This window comes from Macaca thibetana, chromosome 12 (genome assembly GCF_024542745.1).
Source record: "Macaca thibetana thibetana isolate TM-01 chromosome 12, ASM2454274v1, whole genome shotgun sequence".
NCBI lineage: Eukaryota > Metazoa > Chordata > Mammalia > Primates > Cercopithecidae > Macaca > Macaca thibetana.
In genome coordinates, this window is record NC_065589.1 from 10,770,779 (window position 1) to 10,788,110 (window position 17,332).

Below are 17,332 nucleotides of genomic sequence, written 5' to 3' on the forward strand. Positions count from 1 at the left end.
CTACTCAGAAGGCTGAGGTGGGAGGATTGCTTGAGCCTGGGAGGTAGAAGTTGCAGTAAGCCAAGATGGCGCCACTGCACTCCAGCCCTGGGCGACAGAGAACCTGTCTCCAAAAAAAAAAAAAAAAAAAAAAAAGGTAATTCTGTCACCCAGGCTAGAGTGCAGTGGTATAATCTCGGCTCACTACAACTTCCACCTCCCGAATTCAAGTGATTCTCCTGCCTCAACCTCCCAAATAGCTAGAATTATAGGCACCCACCACCACACCCAGCTAATTTTTGTATTTTAAGTAGAGACAGGGTTTCACCATATTGGCCAGGCTGGTCTCCAACCCCTGACCTCAGATGATCCACCCACCTTGGCCTCCCAAAGTGCTGAGATTACAGGTGTCAGCCACCGCGCCCGGCCCTGTTTCTTTTCTTAAAGCTACCCAGACTAACTTGATTTTGCCAAGTGCTGAAAATTAACATACTGCTAAGTGCATGGAGAAGAACAGTAAACTGCTTCACCTGCTTAGCATACAAAGGAATCACATCTCTGAATGTCCAATCACATGTCTGTAAGCTCCTGTTACCAAGAAGGTCAGTGCTTCCATCCAACTTGAGTCCTCCCCACACCAGGCAGGTAGATTCCGCTGCCATCTTTGCCTCTACTGCTGCCCCCCAGTGTCACTGCTGAAAATTCGTCCCAAAGTCTGCAGGACACCTGTGGACTATTGCGGTGATGCCCCTGCTGTTCATACCTCAATGGTAGCCCTCATTTGGGTTCCCAGACCTCAGTTTCCTTAGGTCAGCTTCGCAGACTTGGGAGTCTCCCCAAACCTCCATACCAGCTGGGTGGGTGAGCCCTGGAACTGCCAGCCTCAGCTCACATTGTGCCAGGAGTGGTGCAGCCCTTTCAGCCAGGAGACCTTGGCCAGAGCCCTCCCACAAATCTCCTGACTTCAGATCTTGACCTGGAAGAGACGAATAGGGTCTTCATTCTTCCCTTCCAGGAGACTCTAGTTTGCTTGTGCCAGAACTCAGCTCACCAGGGAGCCAGTGCCTGCTAAGCCGTTTTGACACTGACTCCCACCTGGAAAATGGGAGCTGATTCCCTTTCTCTTGTAAAACAAAGAGGCCATCCAGCGATTATAAGCAGAAACCAGATCGATGCCAAGATGTCCTTCTGTCCTTCTGTTTGTTCAGAAACACAGCTGGGAGCTTTGTCTTCTCTATTAAAAACAATTGCTGCACATTACATTGAGTTGAGAGGAATAGATGTCGAGCCCCTGGGAAGGTAACAATTTCCATTTGGTTACAAAAACATACAAGCAGACTGCTGAGAAGCTGATTCCCTCATTTTGCTTGTAAGACATTTTGTATTAGTTCATTCCTTTTTCAGAGTGTATTAATTTGCATTTGCTTCTTTTTAGAATTTGGCTAATGGCTTATGAATTTTTTAAAGACCAAGTGTAAGGGAGTTTTCCCTTAAAAAAAAAAAAACAGCATTGTGCTATTTCTAGACCATCTCAAATGAATGAAAAATAAACATAGCTTTAAATCCTCCAAGCAACCACCCCAAAAAGTAGTTGGGGGCCCAGCATAACCAGTCTTCCCACACTAGCCACCTGTGCCCTCTTCCACCCTCCCTCATCCCCAAATGTTCTGGCCTGAGGGCAAACAAAACCAACAACTTGCCTTTTTCTCCATCAGGGTGGAATTCTGAAAAGAAATTTGAAGACAAGACAGAGGGAAACAAGGACCCTCTAAGTAGCATGAGACCAGATGGATTTACAAAGTATGATGTGAGGCCCCTATGCGGCACACTCACTGCTCACCCCAGCTTAGCACCTTTTTCTCTCTGGAGGCCGCAACTGCTCGGATGCATTCCTGATTTTGGGCATTCTCTACCCCACCCAAGTATTTCCAGAGTACTGGTTCCAGCAAATACTCCCCTCAGAAGTCCGTGGCCAGTGGGTGGGCCATGGGTTCAACAGAGCCTCCTGCCTCAAACCCACCCACCTTCCGGTACATGATGAGAAGGAAGAGCCAGGCTGCCTGTTCCCACTTCTCCATGCGGTCCCACCCTGGCCTGCTCTGCAGAAGGGCCATTTCCTCCCATGTGCTACTGATTAAGTTTATCAATTATCTCTTCTTCCTACATTTTGTTTAGATTTATTACTTCCTTTTTCTCCATTCTCTTGGTTCATAGCTTAAAGGGAACAAAGTTCATTAGGTATCAGCTTGATTTATTGTTTCTCGTTTCTGCCTCTTTAATATAAGCACTGGGAGCCATAAATCTCCTCTAAGTACTGCATTGGCAGCATCCCAGAAGTCGAGGTGTGTCACTTTCATGGTTTTGTTCTTTAAATATTCTGCGGAGTCCTGAATGTCTTCCCTAATGAAAGGTTTATTTAAGAGAAGATCTGCTTTGCTGAATGCAATAAGGAACAGCTGAAAAAGACATACAACTCGAGGAAGAAAAGGGAAAGAGAGAAAATTACCATTTGTCGATAATGCAGTTTTATAGCCCTGATAACCAATGAAAAATTCTTAGAATTATTAAGAGTGAAATTAGATAAAATGAATAGATACAAAAGAAACATTCACAAATCACTTCCTTTCCTCTATACCAACAATTAGAAAATAAAAAAGGAGGGGAAAGACCCCCCTCCACACACACACACAATAGCAACTGTAAAAATCAAACACCCTAGAACTAAGCTGAACAATAAATACGCAGAAACTCTGAAAACTACAGAATTTTACTGAGGGTTTTAAAGGAAGACAAGAGAAGTGTGCTCATGGTGAGAAGCCTCAATGTTGTAACAATGTCTTTTCTTTTTAAATGGAGGTGCACATTTAATGTGGTGTCCACCAAAATTTCAGTGGAACTTTTTGGGAAACAAGCCCAAATAATTCTGAAGCTCATCTGGAGAATAAAGAGACAATGAGACAATCTTCCCCTCCTTTCCCCCTGGGGAGGTGGCTGGAGCCGGCAGAGGAGGCCTGGGGTGTCGGGGAGACAGACGGGGGGCAGAGGACTGACTGGCCACCACCCCAGCCCGGTGGTCCCATTTTGGAAGTGGTCCTGGAGCAACTCCTGGACAAGACTTTGGGGGCCTCCCATTGAGGAGGATGTGAGTCGATTTTACTCGTTCACCAAATACTCAGGCACGATAGGAGCTAGGGCTGGGGCAGTGAAGAGGACAAAGTCCCTGCCCAGAGGGATCTTAGGTTCTGGTTGGGGAGGCCGATAAAAGATTAATAAATATGAAATTTCACATCAAGGATGCTGTGAGGAAAACTAAAGCAGAGTACAGGAACAGAGGGTTGCTAGTTTAGCAGAGTGGGTAGGCAGGCGAACCACTCTCAGGAGACGGCAGAAGCCCCTTCGTGATGGGATGGGAGCAGTGGATCATGCAGGTGAGGGCACCTTTAGAACTGGATCCATGGGACGAAGTGGGAGGACCCGGTGGGAGCAGCTGCACCCTAGACACATTACTGCCTCCTTCAGAATGTCCCATAAGGTGTGGCTCCACGTGGCTCCATGCAGTCCCACCTGATTCGTGAAACCCCTGCCCTGAGCCAAGTCAGGCAATTCCTCTCTCTAATAATTTGAAATTCAGGCCGGGCACAGTGGTTCATGCCTGTAATCCCAGCACTTTGAGAGGCTGAGGCAGGCAGATCACCTGAGGTCAGGAGCTCAAGACCAGCCTGGCCAACATAGCAAAACCCCATCTCCACTAAAAATACAAAAATTAGCCAGGTGTGGTGGCGCAAGCCTGTAGTCCTAGATACTCGAGAGGCCGAAGCAGGAGAATCACTTGAACCGAGGAGGTTGAGGTTGCTGTGAGCTGAGATTGCACCACTGAACTCCAGCCTGGGCGACAAAGGGAGACTCTGAAATTCGGACACAGGCCTGAGTGGAGTCCTTCAGTAAACAGGGCACTGAGTGGCAGGGCAGGGGCACTTAGGCTCTGAGGGGGAATGGGTAGGCAGGACACCCTGGCCAGTTGAAGAATGGGGCAACGGAAGACAGGAGCTGGTGTGCAGAGAGGAGCTGCAGCACGGGAGGAGCTGAGGAGAGACAGACGAAGAGACAGAGCAAGACACCAAGAGAGACAGAGAGACAGAGGAAGATAGCGACATAGACAGAGACAGACAGACAGGGACAGAGACAGACAGAGAGGGACAGAGAGACAGAGAGGGACAGAGAGATACAGGGAGACAGAGACAGAGTCTGAGACACACACACATCCAGAGAGAGAGAAGCTACCCATGGCTTTCTTAGGGCAAGTCAGTGGTGGGTTTCACAATAAATTCCATGAGAATCCATCTTTTATCAATTTGTCACTAAATGACCAACTCACTAAGCCTAGTCAGTACACCGATTTTCCAGTCACCATTTTAGGGAATATGCTTTTAACATATTTAATATTATTCTTTACTATCTTATTGACATTTTAAGAAATGTTTAAATTGTTGAGAACTAGAGGGTCAACTTAACTTTTTTCTGATCACACTCTTTATATAATGATATTCCAAATTCGTAATATTTTTGATATAAGAATCTTTCAGTTTATACTGATTTCTCTTGAATTCTTTTAAAAGTCATTTTCTGTTTTGCCAACATTTAGTGTTTTTAGAATTCTTTTTACCAGTTTCTCTGAATGACCAATTTGATGAATTTAGCAAATGGACAGCCGATTCATTGCTTCTCGCTATTTATAAAGTTGACAAGCAATTTATATTTTATGTAATGGTTTTAAAAGAATTTGAAAGCGGTTTTGATTTTGTCTTCAGATGGCATTTGAAGGAATGTTCAGTTCTGTCCCAGAGCTACAGAGAGAGCGGAGAAAACAGGAGAATCAGCACCCAGCACATTTGGGCTGCAGATTTCAGAAAGGGAGGCCGGGGCAGAGACAGGGAGAGACGGTTTTGTTAGCTAGGAAGAAAGAGGCAATGGACCTTGGGTCTTGGCCACACGAAGGCGGTCAGGAACAAATGAAGGTTAGAGCAGATACACAAAGAAAGGGGAGTAGTTGTGGGGTGAGACCTGCAGGAAGGCCCTGGAGGAAGGAGAGAGACCCCAGGGTGACTTGGTCTGGGCAGCTTTCCTGTCTCAGGCTTGGCATCCTAGCAACGAGTCCTACGTGAGTCATTCTTCCTTGCAATGGGAAAAAACAAAGTAGAGCACAGGTAATTAAATAGTTACCAAACCCCATGCACAGATACGATTCGATTGTTTCTGCTTTTATCCCCCTCTATAACAGTGTTATAAGTTGGGCATGGTGGCTCCTGTCTGTAATCCCAGCACTTTGGGAGGCCAAGGCAGGTGGATCATTTGAGGTCAGGAGTTCGAGACCAGTCTGGTTGACATGGTGAAACCCTCTCTATTAAAAATATAAAAATTAGCTGGGCATGATGGCACACACCTGTAGTCCCAGCTACTTGGGAGACTGAGGCAGGAGAGTCACTTGAACCCGGGATGCAGAGATTTCAGTGAGCTGAGATTGCACCATTGCACTCCAGCCTGGGTGACAGAGCAAGACTCTAACTCAAAAAAAAAAAAAAAAGGAAAAGAAAAGTTATATTGAAAATAATTGGGCATTGAGCTTTTACCATGTTTAGAATTATTTTCTTAGGATAGAATTCCTAGAAATTAATGGGTCAAAAAGTTAAAACATCAGCGTTCATGCCAAATGGCTTCCCCATTTCGGGGAAAGGAATTTTACCAGTTGATCCCAGCAATGTCTGAGAGAGCTCATTGGCCTATACCCTCAATGCCCACTGAGTGTTTGCTCCTTAAGAAAATCCTATGGTTGGCCAGGCACGGTGGCTCACACCTGTAATCCCAGCACTTTGGGAGACCGAGGCGGGTGGATCACGAGGTCAGGAGATCGAGACCATCCTGGCTAACATGGTGAAACCCTGTCTCTACTAAAAATACAAAAAATTAGCCAGTCATGGTGGCAGGCGCCTGTAGTCCCAGCTACTCGGGAGGCTGAGGCAGGAGAATGGCGTGAACCCAGGAGGCAGAGCTTGCAGTGAGCCGAGATTGTGCCACTGCACTCCAGTCTGGCTGACAGAGCGAGACTCCGTCTCAAAAAAAAAAAAAAAAGAAAATCCTATGGTGGGCTGGGCATGGTGCCTCACGCCTGTAATCCCAGCACTTTGGGAGGCAGAGGCAGGCGGATCATGAGGTCAGGAGATCAAGACCATCCTGGCCAACACAGTGAAACCCCGTCTCTACTAAAAATACAAAAAATTAGCCAGGTGTGGTGGCGGGCGCCTGTAGTCCCAGCTACTCGGGAGGCTGAGACAGGAGAATGGTGTGAACCTGGGAGGCGGAGCTTGCAGTGAGCTGATATTGTGCCACTGCACTCCAGCCTGGGCAACAGAGCGAGACTCCATCGAAAGGAAGGAAGGAAGGAAGGAAGGAAGGAAGGAAGGAAGGAAGGAAGGAAGGAAGGAAGGAAGGAAGGAGGGAGGGAGGGAGGGAGGAAGGGAGGGAGGGAGGGAGGGAGGGAGGGAGGGAGGGAGGGAGGGAGGGAGGGAGGGAGGTTTAGTGATCTATAGCTGAGAACTATGGAGGACAGTTTTCATTTCGCTCTTGAAACATATATCAAGCCCTTCTGCCAACACAGTCTTTCCTGTCACATATCTCACTGATTCCAACTCAGGGAGGGAGCTAGGTCTGCTGGCTGGCAGCATTACTGCATTTGAATCTCTTCTCTTTGAAATCCAATCTCCAATCGCTAAACCTGGAGATCAACATCAGAAAAAAAAAAAAAAAAGGCAGTGACTATCATAATTGTATGCAGTTAACATTCTCAGGAGGTAGACTGACCGGGAAAGGAGCTCCTATCATGAAAGGAAATAATCGTGGGAGAAGCCTGGAGTATATTTTCTTTTTTTCGAAACAGAGTCTAGCTCTGTCACCCAGGCTGGAGTTCAGTGGCACAATCTCAGCTCATTGTAATCTCTGCCTCCCGGGTTCAAGCAATTCTCCTGCCTCAGCCTCCCAAGTAGCTGGGATTACAGGTGCCCACTACCACGCCCGCCTAATTTTTGTATTTTTAGTAGAGACGAGGTTTTTCCGTGTTGGCCAGGCTGGTCTCCAACTCCTGACCTCGGGTGATCCACCTGCCTCAACCTCCCAAAGTGCTGAGATTACAGACGTGAGCCACCACGCTTGGCCAGTCCAGAGTATATTTTCTAAAGTGGGAAGCCTGGGAGGGGAATTACAACAAAATCCTTAGGCACATTGATTTTTAAAGTGACGAAAGTGGATGAGAGACCTTTGAGTCACCTCCCATCTCTTGATTCTACTGTCTCTCTTCTGCACCAAAGAGGAACAGGTGTGTATGTCGGTTAAGGGGTTGGTGGTGGCCTGAATGGGGTCAAGAGGGTGGGGCAGGGCAGGACCTCGTGTGGATCCTGATGTCTTGGTACAAGTGACTGTCCTCAGCCAACAAGGGACGAGTTCAGAAACTAAGTCTCAGTCTAAAAAGCCACATTGTTTCCTGCTTTGAAATGCTCTTAATTTAATAATCTAATTTAAAGACAGGGCAGGGCATCGGGGCTCACATCTGGAATCCCAGCACTTCAGGAAGCTGAGGTGGGAGGATCACTGGAGCCCAGGAGTTGAAGACCAGCCTGGTCAACATAGTGAGACCCCCATCTCTACACAAAAAGTACAAACAAATTAGCAGAGTGTGATGGCACACGCTATGGTCCCAGCTATTCGGGAGGCTGAGGTGGGAAGCACTTGAGTCTGGAATGTCGAGGTGGCAGTGAGCTGTGACTGCGCCACTGCACTCCAGCCTCTAGCCTCAGAACAGGGCAAAACCCTGTCGGAAAAAAAAAAAGTGTGTCAGTGCACATGAGTGTGTGCCTATTCCAATCGTGCACCTGTGCACCTGTGAGTGCAGGGGCTTAAGTTACAAATTCATTGTCACTCAGTTACCAAAACACCCTCACACTCATTGCCCCTCTCAGCAGAAGAAAATGCTCTAGGGAAAGCTTTTGCCTTCACGCTGGTACAGACTGAGAAAGCACTGTCAATATCTGGGTGGAAAATCCCAACATTCCCAGGCCTGGAGCAGGTCTCTGCTGGAATCCTGAGAACAGGCTTTGTTCCTGCATCTGGCCGGCTGCCCAAACACTGACAGTCTACTATTCTAAAATCCTCAGGTATCGCGAGGCTCTGGGTGATCAGCAGGAGTGCTCTCAGAGTTTGAGATCCCCAAAAAGGGGGCAATAAGGTCTCTTTGCAGGGCCCAGACCTGAGCACCCAGGATCCCACCAGGGCCTCCAGGCTCTCTGCTCATCCAATCCGGGCTCCACCTCCACCCTAATAGGGGAGGGCTCCTTCCCATCTCCTGGAGGTCCTGTTGCCTCCTGGTCTTACCTGCCCTCTGGCAGAGTCCTGGAGGAAAAGCCAGGAGCAGCAGTTGGGGAGGCCGAGTGCCTCCGCAGAAAACTGCAGTTGGCCTGGCGCGGTGGCTCACTCCTATAATCCCAGCACTTTGGGAGGCCAAGGCGGGTGGATCACCTGAGGTCAGGAGTTCAAGGCCAGCCTGACCAACATGGTGAAACCCTGTCTGTACCAAAAATACAAAAATTAGCCGGGCATGGTGGTGGACGCCTGTAGTCCCAGCTATTCAGGAGACTGAGGCAGGAGAATCGCTTGAACCCAGAAGGTAGAGGTTGCAGTGGGCCAAGATAGCACCATTGTACTCCAGCTTGGGCAACAAGACCGAGACTCTGTCTCAAAAAAAAAAACAAACAAACAAACAAACAAAAAACTGCAGTCATAGCAGGCAGCACCAGGAGCTGGTAGTTTGTTCCTTAAACCCAGGCAGCTCAGGGGAAGTCCGGCTCTCCAAAAGGAAGGGATTCAACATTCATTCATTCTTCCATTCTTTCATTCATTGAACACCTACTGTGTGCCAGATACTCTGGTAGCTGCTTGTATAACAGTAAATACAATTTTTTTTTTTTAATGTAAAATTGGCCAAGCTCAGTGGCTCAAGCCTGTAATCCCCACACTTTGGGAGGCTGAGGCAGGCAAATCACCTGAGGTCAGGAATTTGAGACAAGCCTGGCCAACATGATGAAACCCTGTTTCTATTGAAAATACAAAAAATTAGCCGGGTATGGTGACGGGTGCCTGTAATCCCAGCTACTCTGGAGTCTGAGGCAGGAAATCTCTTGAACCCGAGAGGCAGAGGTTGCAGTGAGCCAAGATCGCACCATTGCATTCCAGCCTGGGCAACAAGAGTGAAACTGTCTCAAAAAAAAAAAAATTAAAATTTTCCCTGATACCAAAAGTGAAAGAGAACTTTCCTCTAGAAAACATGAAATTTTTTTCCTCTAAAAAACATGTAATTTCAGCATTTTGGGAGGCTGAACCAGGTAGATCCCTTGATACTAGGTGTTCGAGACCAACCTGGGCATCAAGATGAAACACTGTCGCTGCAAAAATTAGCCTGGTTTGGTGGTGCATACCTGTAATCCCAGCTACTCAGGAGGCTAAAGTTGGAGGACAGATCGAGCCTCAGAGGTTGAGGCTGCAGTGAGGCAAGATCGCACCACTGCACTCCAGCCTGGGCGACAGAGTGTGAGACCTTGTCTCCAGAAAAGGAAAAAAAAAAAAAAAAAAAAAGCCAGGTACGGTGACTCATGCCTGTAATTCCAGCACTTTAGGAGGCCGAAGCCGGTGGATCACGAGGTCAGGAGTTCAAGACTAGCCTGACCAACATGGTGAAACCCTGTCTCTACTAAAAATACAAAAATTAGCCAGGTGTGGTGGCGCATGCCTATTATCCCAGCTACTCAGGAGGCTGAGGCAGGGAAATCGCTTGAACCCGGGAGGTGGAGGTTGCAGTGAGCCAAGATTGCGCCACTGCATTCCAGCCTGGGTGACAGAACGAGACTCTGTGTCAAAAAAAAAAAAAGTAAAGAAACACGATTGGAATGCTTTCTCTGTCTCTTTGAGGTGCATGTAAATCTCTTTTTTTTTATTTTATTTTATTTTATTTTACTTTGAGATGGAGTATTGCTGTTGCCCAGGCTGGAGTGCAGTGGCGCGATCTTGGCTCACTTCAACCTCTACCTCCCGGGTTCAAGCGAATCTCGTTCCTCAGCCTCCTGAGTAGCTGGGATTATAGGTGTGCCCTACCATGTCCAGCTAATTTTTTTGTATTTTTAGTGGAGATGGGGTATCACCATGTTGACCATGCTGTTCTCAAATTCCTGGCCTCAACTGATCTGCCTGCATCAGCCTCCCAAAGTGCTGGGGTTACAGGCATGAGCCACAGTGCCCAGTCTTTGTAAATCTTTTTAAAAGCCAAAAATGTAGGCCGGGCACGGTGTCTCATGCCTGTAATCCCAGCACTTTGGGAGGCTGAGGCAGGTAGAAAACACGGTGCTTTCTACTTTGCTATCTAACGTGTAGAATAACTTTATCAAAAACAGAATTTGGCTTCTGACTTCACAACTCCTTTGCCCATTCTTTAATTGGGTTGTCTTTTTATTACTGAATTTAAAGAGTTCATTACATATTCTAGATTCTGGTCCCTTATCACATATATAATTTTCAAATATTTTCTCCCACCAGTTGGTTGTTTTTTCCTTTCTTGTTGGTATCATGAATGCTTTTAATTTGATAAAGTCCAATTTACCTATTTTTTCTTTGGTTGCTTGTGCTTTTGGTATCATACCTAAGAAACCACTCCCAAATCCAAGGTGGCAAAGATTTACCTCTAAGGTTTTTTTTTTTCCCCTAAGAATTTGTTTTAGGCCAGGTGTGGTGGTTCATGTCTGTGATCCCAGCACTTTGGGAGGCCGAAGTGGGTGGATCACTTAGGTCAGGAGTTTGAGACCGGCCTGGCCAACATGGTGAAACTCCGTCTCTACTAAAAATACAAAAATTGGCCAGGCAGGGTGGCGGGCACCTGTAATTCCAGTTACTCAGGAGGCTGAGGCAGGAGAATTGCTTGAGCCCGGGAGGCAGAGGTTGCAGTGAGCCAAGATGGCACCATTGCACTCTGGCCTGGGTGACAGAGCGAGATGCTGTCTCAAAAAAAAAAAAAAAGAATTTGTTTTAGCTCTTACATTTTGGTCTATGATAGCTCTTACAATTAGCTTTTTGAGCTAATTTTTGTAGATGGTATGAGGAAGGTATACAACTTTATTATTATATTTTACATGTAGATATCCAGTTGTCCCAGTGCCATCTGTTGAAAAAACTATTCTTTCCCTCGCTGTTTTGGAACCCTTATCAAAAATCAATGAACTGTAAATGTGAGGGTTGATTTCTGGGTTCTTCCGTTCGATTCCACTGATCTTTATGTCCAACCTTATGCCACTACCACAATTTTGCTTACTGTTGCTTTTTAGTAAGTTTTGAAATCAGGAAGTGTGACTCCTCCAACTGTCTTCTTCTTCAGGATTGTTTTGGCTGCTGGATTATTTGATTGCTGTTGGTAACTCTGGGGACCTTGAGTTTCCACATGCATTTTAGGAGCAGCTTGTCTATTTCTGCAAAGAACCCAGCCAGAATTCTGACGGGGACTGCACTGAATCTGTAGATCAGTTTGGGGAGTCTTTCCATTTTAACGATAGTTAGGTCTTCTGATCTATGAACATAAGGTGTCTTTCCATTTATTTACATCTTTTAAATGTCCACAATATTTTGTAGTTTTAAGAGCATACATTTTTCACCTCTGTTTTTAAATTTATTCCTAGGCTTTTTTTTTTCTTTTTTTGAGATGGAGTCTCGCTCTGTCGCCCAGGATGGAGTGCAGTGAGTGGCGTGATCTCGGCTCACTGCAACCTTTGCCTCTGCCTCCCAGGTTCAAGTGATTCTCCTGCCTCAGCCTCCCAAGTAGCTGGGATTACAGGTGCCCGCCACCACACCTGGCTAATTTTTGTATTTTTAGTAGAGACAGGGTTTCACCATGTTGGCCAGGCTGGTCTCGGCATTTTATTTTTTTCTTGCTATAAATGAAATCACTTGCATAATTTCATTTTCAGATTTTAGATCACAGGTGTGTAGAAATATAACTGATTTTGTATACTGATCCTGCAACTTTGCATCCTTTCACCTTGCTGAGCATGTTTTTTAGTTCTAAGAGTGTGCCATGTGTTTTTAACACTATGTATATAGAGAAGCACTGTGAGGTTGAGAAAGCTTTCTCAACCCACTTCATTCTGAAAGTTCAAGAAAATGAATTTTGTATAAAAAATGGGGAATACAAAGTACCAACATCAAATCACATCCAAAGTGTCTGTGAGAATGAAAGAAAATATAGAGCAGAATAACATCCATACAATGAGTAAAACTATACTAACGATTTCAAATAAAGAAAAAAGACCTTAAAAGTATCAGAACTGGAAAAACGAAGAAATGAGATGATGGCAGCTGGGACAGATTTTGAAATAAAATGAAAAATGATTTCAGATATAAAGATTAAATTAGAAGACACATAAGTGATTCAAATGATGCTTCATGAGAAACAGAATGTGAAAAGGGGGAAATTTTTTAAATAAAAAAGAAATGAACACACATAAGGAATTCAAGGAAAAAATGACAAATACTGGAAATGGTCAAAGAAAATCCAACACGTAGATAACAGGAGTCCCTGAAAATGAAAATCAAAGCAAGAGAACAGGAAAAAAAATACTAAAAGCTATCATTTTAGGAAACTCTCTTGAAATTAAAAGGAGAAATTTTAAAAAATTTTGATACCACATTGCATTACTCAGGATCTATTCAGGAGAGAGAAACCACAAAGTAATTTGAAAGATGAATGTTTAATATAAAGAATTACTGCCAGGTACAGTGGCTTATGCCTATAATCCCAGCACTTTGGGAAGCCGAAACAGGTGGATCACCTGAGGTCAGGAGTTCGAGACCAGCCTGACCAACATGGTGAAATCCTGTCTCTACTAAAAAAATACAAAAATTAGCCAGGCATGGTGGTACACGCCTATAATTCCAGCTACTTGGGAGGAGAATCACTTGAATCTGGGAGGCAGAGGTTGCAGTGAGCTGAGATCACCCCACTGCACTTCAGCCTGGGTGACATATCGAGACTCTGTCTAAAAAAAAAAAAAAAAAAAAGAGAGAGAGAGAGAAAAGAACAGAACAGAACAGTATGATGAATTCATGGTTATTCTGTCTATCATTCTATGTTTGTTATTTCTGTCCACTGAAAAGGCTTCGAAACAATGACCAACCCAGTAACAGTGAGCATCCCTGGAGTTCACATGTGGTCATGAAATGTCCTTTCCACTGACAGGGCTGCAGGAAAAAACATACAAAAGGAGCTTGGAACATCTTGATTACATGATGGCACAGGAACCATCATTCTCTACTGGGCTTGTGTCAAAAGAGACAACCCAAAGAGGAGCCGGGCTTGGTGGCTCATGCCTGTAATCATGGCTCAGCATGTCAGGAGGCTGAGGCAGGTGGACCACTTGAGGTCAGGAGTTTGAGACCAGCCTGGCTAACATGGTGAAACCCCATCCCTACCAAAAAATATAAAAATTAGCCAGGCATGGTGGTATGTGCCTGTGGTCCCAGCTACTTGGGAGGCTGAGGCAGAGGAATTGCTTGAACCCAGGAGGTGGAGGTTGCAGTGAGCTGAGATCTCACCACTGGACTCCAGCCTGGGCAATAGAGTGAGACCCTGTCTCAAAAAAAAAAAAAAAAAAAAAAAAAAAAAGCCAACCCAAAGAGGCTTCCATTGACCAAAGACAGGACAATTTGAGCTCTGAAACAAACTGAAATCAAATATACTTAAATACATGAGTTCATAATGATATTTAGAAAAATGAATTGGTTGCCTCCAGAGGATTATAAAGAGCCAGTATATTATTTTGCAAGCTGGTAAATGTAGGGACAGAAGGAGGCATTTATCCTGCCTCTCCTATGTGAGCAGTACCACTGTGCAATCTCATTGATGAAAAGAAGCATCTGTTTATAAAGAATTCCAGCAAATAAATGAAAAAAAAAATGGAACTAAAATATCATCATTTGGTAGTGGTGGCGGCTGCAGCTCTTTCCATTACCTTATGTAAAACACTGGAGCCATCTCACTAATGTTGCCATCATCTGTCTAGCACCCGTAGTCTATTTTCTCAGTCTATTTACTTACAAATTGTGTGGAATGACAAAATTAAGAAGCAATAAAATCTGAATCATGGCACAATGAAAAAAAATATGTCACTATTTTGCAACTCCCAGTAAATTAATGGACCTAGGTATTGAGCATTGATAGTGAGAACACCACAAAAGGAAAAGCAGCTGGAAATTATGCCTCCTCAGTGAAGGAACACGTCACCACCCAGAGCTTGGCCAAAGACGTGGAAGCGGAGTCTGATCAAGCTTCTAGATCCAGCTAACACGAGCAGGAAATACAGAGAAAGGAGCATAAGTGGGCGTGAGTGGGCAGTCAGCAAAATACAGCAGAAACACCACAGTCAAATGGCCCAGGTTCTTCAACAGATAAACTGAAAGGAAAAGAAAACAATGAAGGGAGAACCCGTGGATTAACAGAGAGGTAAAAGATATATTTTCAATGGGAGGCTGAGGCGGACGGATCACCTGAGGTCAAGAGTTCGAGATCAGCCTGGCCAACATAGTGAAACCCTATCTCTACTAAAAATGCAAAAATCAGCCAGGTGGGATGGCGGGTGCCTGTAGTCCCAGCTGCCGGGGAGGCTAAGGCAGAAGAATTGCTTGAACCTGGGAGGCGGAGGTTGCAGTGAGCCGAGATTGCACCACTGTATTCCAACCTGGGCGACAGAGCGAGACTCCTTCCAAAAAAAAAAAAAAATATATTTTCTATATTTTCAACGTGGCAAGACTGAACCAGAGTATCTAGGGATGCCCACTTGGGTGATGAAACACAAGTAAGGAAGTGGTTACCGTGTCAGCCAGGCAGTAGTTGCTTTTGCAGGGAGGGAGGAGGCTGTGATGGGGACAAAGAACTCTCTGGCTCTTGGGCTTGGGGTGTTTGCCTTGTAATATTTATACTACTACTTTCAGCATTACATCTTCTGTATGTTTTATGTCTTTATTTTATAATAAAAATATTTTTAAAATAAGAAATGCTTAAAAATATATATATAAATTAATGTACACTTATACATGTCTATTAAAAGAAACTATGTCACATACCACAGTAATACACATGGCATACTTTGAGTAACATTGACCTTTTCCTACACCTGAGTATCATAGGACACTAGAAGTCACCTTGGCCCAGTTCTCTCTACAGAAACCTCTGTGCCCACCTGGAATGGAAGAACTTCATGGTGGGAGTAGGGAACAGTGTGGGAATAAACTGATGTCTGTGCTGGACAGCTTGAGGATACAAGCCAGTGGGCATGGGTAGGTACAGGGCTCCTGTATAAGTACATTCTAAGCCCTACCCAGTGTATGCAGCTGCAACCCAGGAGGCTGCTTCAACCACAGCATTTCCTTGGCCGACCCCTGGGCCCCCTACAGACATGCACCAGGCCAGTAAAGACGGCTAGAGAAGCATGACCAGCTGAATGGTCTGAGGCACCTGGCAATCACAGCAGCACAGTGTCTTGGAGCCACAAACCGTTAACAGCAGTGGTGGAGACATCCTGAGATATCTGTCCAGCCATCATTACCCTCATGTGAGAACTGCACCCCCATTCCAGTAGACTTGCCTGTACTACACGATCCTGCCCTTCTTGTCGCAGCTGATTTGTTCAGCAAGGGACATATGCTGGAAAGGATACCTGTGGTTTGCCGTCCAACATCTATTTCCCCTCCATTCTGCTAATAGTACCTCAAATTTCTTTTCGGAAGCCTCCCCTCTCTCACGTGGTCAGAGTGGGACAACCCCACCTCCAGCCTGAGATGAGAGTATGCCAACAAATTACCCCTGCCGCCTGAAGTTCGTGGAGAGGTTGGCAGTCCAGACATGTGTCAATCAAAGTATCTCACTTTGTCTGTGATTGGTTGAGAGATGGGCACTTGACCCAGGCTGGTCCAATCACAGTGAAACTCAGGACTCCTCTAAGGAAGAACGAGAGCCCCTCCCCTGCTCCCTCTCTTGTTCTGTGGTATGTGGAGTGAAGGTGAAAGGTCCCGAATTGCCATAGTAAGTGTTGGGATCTTGAGGGAAGGGAGACCCTGAGGATAGAGTCAAAACTCAGAGGCAGGCAGAGCCATGGAAACTGCAGAGAAATGGAGCACATTCTCTGATGACCTCCTAAGCCCCTGGGGTCAGTCTGGTCATGCCTCCGAATTTTATGACATGAACCAGTCTTCCTTCCCCTCCTTTTTTATTTAAAATTGATCCAGTTTGCATTTGGTCTCTGCTCCTTGCAACTGGGTTATGTTAGGAATGTTATGGCTACAAGTAACAGAAAATCCAACTAATGATGATTTAAACAACATGAGTACACTTTTTGCTCAAACAAGAAGTCCAAAAGACGATGCCCAGGACTGCTCACATAGCTTAGCAGTATCAATAAGGATGCTAGCACTTTCCATTCTTTCACTCTACCATCCTCAACATGTTGGCTTCTTGTCCCTATGGTTGTCACGTTGTAATGTCATAGCTGCTGTAGCTCCAGAAATCACATCTGATATTAAGAAACTGAGACCTTTTCCAGGAGGCCCCCAGTAGGAACACACTGATGCCTCCTTTACCAGGACCGAATCACACAGTTGCACGGAGGCTGTGGAATCAAGTATCTGGCAAAAACAATAGAAAATAAGATTGTCTTAGACCATCACAGTCAATCACCTGGGGTGGGGCACACTGGTTGGCACCTGAAACAAAACTGGAGTTTTTCTTGACAAGAACGAAGGGGCAGGTGACTTTTAAGCAGGCAACCAGGACTGTCTGCCAGTTAGATTCTCTCTCCCAAAAATGTGGAATTGGGACTCAAGGACACTAGTCAGTGGTGCAGTTAAATGCCCCTGACAAGCCCAAGGCTGGTGTCCCAGTGAAGTTAGCTTTAGGCTTGGCACCCTGTGCCTGGAGAAGCTGGGAAGGGACCTACAGAGAGAGAAAGAAGACGCAGATGGACAGGAAACTGAGAGGGAAGAATAAATGGCCTCCGAGAGAATGCAAGAGACCGAGATACTTCAGTTCTGAGGTCCACCACCCCAGTTACTGGTCCTAGCCCTAGGAGGACTGCTGCACACTATGCGTAGGAGTTTCATGGGACGCGTCTGTATCCTCCAAATCCTCCTCTCCCCTGCCACTCTGCCACAACTCCTCCCCTACTTTTTTTCTCACATTAGTTGTAGAGGGTCTTGTCAATGGCAACCAAAAGTGCTTTGAGGC

At 45.6% G+C, this 17,332-nt stretch overlaps 1 protein-coding gene across 1 annotated transcript in view; it reads left to right on the forward strand.

Annotated features, from left to right (window-relative positions):
* Window positions 1-1,567: 1,567 nt before the first annotated feature.
* The window catches only part of NCL (nucleolin), a 405,499-nt gene continuing 389,734 nt past the window's right edge, over window positions 1,568-17,332 (forward strand). Inside the window, exon 1 of the mRNA XM_050751103.1 lies at window positions 1,568-1,577. The gene's annotated coding sequence lies outside the window, so the exon portion shown is untranslated. The remainder of the gene's footprint in view (window positions 1,578-17,332) is intronic.